The 6,261-nt window shown below is 30.7% G+C and overlaps 1 pseudogene across 1 annotated transcript; it reads left to right on the plus strand.

The window, feature by feature from the left end:
- The first annotated feature begins 319 nt into the window (after positions 1–319).
- LOC146922931 (G-type lectin S-receptor-like serine/threonine-protein kinase At4g27290) lies at positions 320–6,007 on the plus strand (annotated as a pseudogene). The gene is made up of 7 exons (XR_015012647.1): positions 320–1,604; positions 1,803–1,983; positions 4,530–4,666; positions 4,753–4,963; positions 5,071–5,308; positions 5,385–5,535; positions 5,607–6,007. The product of XR_015012647.1 is annotated as a G-type lectin S-receptor-like serine/threonine-protein kinase At4g27290 (transcript).
- Positions 6,008–6,261: the final 254 nt, after the last annotated feature.

The following is a 6,261-nucleotide window of genomic DNA, read 5'->3' on the forward strand; positions in this document are numbered from 1 at the left end:
TAAATACCTAGACGCCCACCAATTACTATATTATTGTATTTATACCTTAAAAACTTCGGTAATCGAAAAAAAGAAGGTAAAAAATGTAAAGGATCTTGACTCCATTAAACCAACTTAGTGAGTTGTAAATGGTCATATGAACTAAGGGTAGCGTCTCCCACATAGCTGTGAGATCCATGTGAGACTTCAATTGGCTTTAAATAAGAGCAGCCTATGTGAAATTTCATGTCAACCCTTTCTCTTTATTCATGAAACTCCAACACTTCATTTCTTTTTGATAACGCATGAAATTCCCACATTAGTATCCAATCACCATAAAATGTCCCATCTTCCAACTATGCTTGATGTTTTTATTATTATAACTATTAATGTTCTTGTTGTATTGTCTCATATTTCCTATGCAACCGATGCCATTACCAAGTCTGCTTCATTTCATGATGGCAGCACTTTGGTCTCTAAGGATGGAACCTTTAATATGAGATGGGTTTCTTCAGACCTGGTAAGTCCTCAAACCGCTATGTAGGAATATGGTACAAAAATATCCTCGTTCGAAGAGTGGTTTGGGTTGCAAATCGAAACAATCCAACAAAAGACGATTCGAGCAAGTTGATCATAAATCAAGATGGAAACCTTGTGCTTGTCAACCACAATGACTCTATTGTCTGGTCAACAAATGCATCAAGAAAAGCTTCAAGTCCTGTTGTGCAGCTCTTGAACAATGGAAATTTAGTACTTAGAGATGAGAAGGATAACAATGAAGAAAGTTTTTTGTGGCAAGGCTTTGACCATCCTTGTGATACACTATTAGCTGGAATGAAGTGTGGATGGAATAGAAAATTGGGTTTAGTATGGAATATGACTTCTTGGAAAAATGAAGAGGATCCATTTCAGGAGATGTAATTCAAGTTATGGTGCTTACAAGTAATCCAGAAAGCGTAATATTGAAGGGCACGACTAAAATCCATAGGACTGGACCATGGAATGCTCCGTCAAGTGGAGTAGTCGGATTGAAACCTAATCCACTTTACGATTTTGTATTTGTCAACAATGAAGATGAAGTGTATTATAGATACACGCTGAAGAATAGTTCTGTGATCTCTATAGTGATTGTCAACCAAACCCTAGCAGTTCGACAACGTCTCCTTTAAATTCCTGAATCAAAAACATGGAGTGTTTACCAAACCACGCCATTGGATGCTTGTGATTATTACAACATTTGTGGGGCAAATGCACAATGCATCATTGATTGATCGCCAATGTGTCAATGTCTACTTGGATTTATGCCAAAATCACTGCAACAATGAAATTCAATGGACTGGACACAAGGATGTGTGCGTAGTGGAAATTGGAGTTGTGGGATCAAAAACCAAGATGGCTTTCAAAAATATGTTGGGATGAAATTTCCAAATACTACAAATTCTTGGATTAATCGACCCATGACACTTAACGATTGCAAGATCAAATGCTTACAAAATTGTTCTTGCACAGCTTATACATACTTGGATGCAAATGGAGCAGTTAGTGGTTGTTCCATCTGGTTTGGTGATCTTATTGATTTAAGAATTTCAGAAAGTAGTGGTCAAGATCTCTATGTTCGAATGAACATTGATTCTTCAATTTTCGGAAAATAATTTCGAATTGTCCCACTAACGAGTGTCCTATTATTCATTGAAAATGTCTAATATTTCTATTTTTGATGGAATTAACAAGTTTCTATAAAAACTTACTATTTTAGGGCACTCATTAGCATTTTTCAATTGTTTTTAGTTTTTGTTTAAGAATTAAATTACCAGTGTAGTGACTCATTTCTTGTAAATACAGGAGGTCTTGCACATGGGCGTGGGAAGAAAGTTGTCATGACGGTTTCGATCACAGTTTCAATGTTGCTTGTGATGCTATTGGTATTCTCCTACGTTTATATATTCAAATCAAAGCTTAAAGGTAAGATTCTTAGAATCAAGATTCAAAAAATTAGTTTAATATGTATTGATTGTATGGCTACATTTATTTTTTTATGAATTTAGGTTGTAAACTTGTGTACGTCTTAGGTAAGTTAAAGATAAAAGATAAACATTTAATAATAAAAAAAAATATAAATCAACCAAAAATGAATTGATTGAATTTTTAGTCAAAAGGGTAATTACAACCTACTCCCTCCGTTCATTTTTAAGTGTGTTTTAGAATATTAGCACTAATTTAGTGAAGTTTAATTTTACACATTTTCTTTTTATTATACTCTCATTTTTAGTGAAGTTTAATTTTACACATTTTCTTTTTATTATACTCTCATTTTAATCGACCAATAAATTCTTATTTTTTTCACACACTTTCTCTTTCCAATAAATTTAACATGTTATCTTTCTCTCATAACAAATAATTGTCAATTTTCTAAATATTGTCCACACCTCTTTAATTATTTTAAGTCGATTTTCAATGAGTTTTTCACTCTTTCTTCCTTTTGAATATTCGTGGAGTATTTTATTTTTTCTTCTCTCAAATCTGTTCTTTTACTTTGCACTTGAAATTTTTAACAACTACTACTTATTTTGTTTATAGAATTTTAACTCTTTATGGAACCATTATTACAGATAACAAAATTTTGTTTAAATTTGAAGATAACAAGAAACAAACTATGTTTTAAAAAAAACAAACAAACTTTGTTTTAGAAAAATACAAACAAATTTTGTTTAAAAACAAACAAACTTTAGTTTTCCAAATACGTAACATTAATTAGTTTTATTGAAAAAGATAAGAGTAATTAACAAATGGTATAATTGACAATCGTACCTTTAAAATACTATAACGGCAGTTAAATAGGAACTCTAAATCTACACTTAAACGACACGAAAAAAACAGAGGGAGTATATCAATAGTCTCAAGATAGTAATGCAAGGAGTACTCAAATCCAAGACAAATAAAACAACAAAAGGCACAAAGAAAATACATCCAAAACCCACTGAACACCAAAATCTCCAACAACTTCCTCCCAAAGGATCTCTGATCATAAAGAACCAAACTAGTAGAGGGCTCGCTTTTTTCATATTATTTTTTTCATTATTAACAAAAGGTGACGAATTAACAAAAGGTAACAAAGATAAAATACGAGCTTGTTTTATAGCAATCGTAATTAATCGTTGTTGTTTTAAGGTTGATCTATTCACGCGTCTAGATAATATTTTTCCTTGTTGACTAATAAGTCGATAAAGTAAACTCATGTTTTTATAATCAATTCGATCCCCCGATTAGAGAGAGGAGAGAGCGAAGCTGGCTCAACGGTTCCACATTGCCCCATATATCATGTGTTATCTAACCCACGAGTCTTTATAGGTGTCAACAAAGAAGAGAGGCCATTATCCCACTTGTAAAGGAGCGAGACTAGCCAAAAAAAAAAAAAAAAACCACTTCGAAAAGATGAATTTAATCAAATTCACACAATAGCTTGCGAGACCAACAAACAACAGAGGTTAGCCTTTACTTAAGAAAGGATACACAAGCTCAACTCCCCTAGTAACACAAGCTCCCAACCAAGTCACCTAAACACACTATATCACACCTTACTTAAGAAAGGATACATGGTCAAAAAATCTGGATATATATATATATATATATATATATATATATATATATATATATATATATATATATATATATATATAACATGGTCAAAAAAATCATATAAATCTAAATATGTTTCACATAAAATTTGGATTTGGATAAGTTAAATGGCATTAGAAAAGAGAATTGCAATAATAATCCATAAAAAAATGAAGATAATCTTCATATCATTACTATAAAACAGTTGATTGGTTCTAAAATGTTGAACAAAAATAAAAACCAAATAAAAATTTGTTTTCCTTTTTTGCTAAATTTGAAGTTATGAAACTACCTGATTTCTTCCATTTTACAAAATGATATATATATATATATATATATATATATATATATATATATATATATATATAAAGAGAGAGAGAGAGAGAGAGAGAGAGAATTACGGTGGTTAACAAAGCTAGCTAGGGTTTCATAGAACATTATCAATAGCATATTATTTAATAAGGCTTTGATACCATGTTAAATAGGTTTGGATCTCATCTCAAAAGGTAGCTCAAATAATGAGGATACTCGAGCATATTTATACACTAAACAACCTCAGAACTTGAGCAATGTGAGACAAATAACAAACTACAAACAACAATAAAACTAAAACCAACTTAAACACTAACAACATACAATTACACTAATTATTGGAATTTATTATATTGATTAAAAATTTCAAATCAAAATTAAGAAAAAAAAAACTTTCCTCTTGATATATAATAAAAAAAATTACATTATGAAATAAATCAATGTGATGTATTTCTGTTTAAATATTAATCCATAGTGAATTGGATAATAATTTTTCACCTTACAAATTAGGAATTTATATACTTTTATGAATACACTCAAATGAGTTCATGCAAATATTATGATTGTTTCTAAATTTAAGTTTCTAATTTCAAATGTCATTGATCCCATTTAATAATTCAAAGGGAAAAAAGAAAAAAATGGAGCGGGGCATGAAGATTTTGAGCTTCCTTTCTTTGATCTAGCTACAATGATCAATGCCACCGATAACTTCTCAATCAACAATAAACTCGGTGAAGGTGGTTTTGGACCGGTATATAAGGTACATTTCTAACATGTCTAGTAAAGATAAAAAGAGAACTAATGAATTTTTATTATAATTCACTTTTTCTTAACTGTGAAACTCAGGGTACATTATTAGATGGACAAGAAATTGCAGTCAAAAGACTTTCAGGAAATTCTTGTCAAGGATTGAAAGAATTTAAAAATGAAGTCATATTGTGTGCTAAATTGCAACATCGAAATCTGGTTAAGGTTATTGGTTGTTGCATTGAATGAAAGGAGAGACTCTTACTCTATGAATATATGCCAAACAAAAGCCTTGATTCATTTCTTTTTGGTTTGTATTTTTTTTTAAAATGTTTGATATTTATTATAATAAAATGACTTATTTTATAGGATTGAAAAAAAAAAAACCTAACCAATTCATTGGGACTATATTGACAGATCCAACTCAAAGTATATTGTTAAGTTGGTCATTGCGATTTAACATCTTGAATGCAATTGCTCGAGGAATTCATTACCTTCATCAAGATTCTAGATTAAGGATCATACATAGAGATCTAAAGGCAAGTAATATTTTACTAGACAATGAAATGGACCCGAAAATTTCAGATTTTGGCATGGCTAGAATGTGTGGAGGTGATCAAATTGAAGGGAAGACAAGCAGAATAGTTGGTACATAGTAAGTATCTTATACAACATAAATTTTACAGTCATAAATATATCACTATATTGATTCTTATGTGTTTCCTTTTCAGTGGCTATATGGCACCGGAATATGTGATTCATGGATTATTCTCTATAAAATCAGATGTATTTAGCTTTGGTGTATTACTACTTGAAATAATAAGCGGAAAGAAAAATAGAGCACTTACCTATCATGAACGTGATCACAATCTTATTTGGCATGTGAGTACAAATATTAATCAATGATTTTTCTTTGCTAAAGCAATAAATAACAATTTATTGATTCTTGTTAGGCCTGGAGATTGTGGAATGAAGGAACTCCACATAATTTGATTGATGAATGCTTAAGAGAAACATGTCTTCTGCACGAAGCTTTACGATGTATCCAAATTGATCTATTATGTGTGCAACATGATGCCAATGATAGGCCAAACATGAAATATGTGATTACGATGTTGGATAGTGAAAGTACTTTACCTGAACCAAAAGAACCTGGTTTCTTAATTCAAAGGGTATTGATTGAAGGACAATCTTGTTCTAAAAGCCAAACATCTTCTGATAATGGAATAACTATCACACGATTAAGTGCTAGATAGAGAAAATAGAGAATCTTTAACATTGTCGATACAATTGTGTAACTTGCACTTTGGGATTTAAACTAGCTATGATTACTTATTATAGTTATAGTTATGGACCTATGGTGGTGTATGATTGTATTTTCTATTTCAAATAAATAAATAAATTGACAAGGTTCAGAAACAATATCTTGCAATTGATATTTTGAAGATAACAAAGAAAATGAATAACATGTTTGATGATAGTGTGTTCAAGTGTGTAGGTTATAAGTATTGACTAGATAACATTCATCTTTATCAAGTTAGGAGAACATTATTAGAAGCAAAAGAAAAAGTACACCTAAGTCCATCGTCTTGACATGGAATACTGAAG

Source organism: Medicago sativa, chromosome 5 (genome assembly GCF_051527215.1).
Source record: "Medicago sativa cultivar Bolivia chromosome 5, Bolivia_mono, whole genome shotgun sequence".
NCBI classification, from domain to species: domain Eukaryota; kingdom Viridiplantae; phylum Streptophyta; class Magnoliopsida; order Fabales; family Fabaceae; genus Medicago; species Medicago sativa.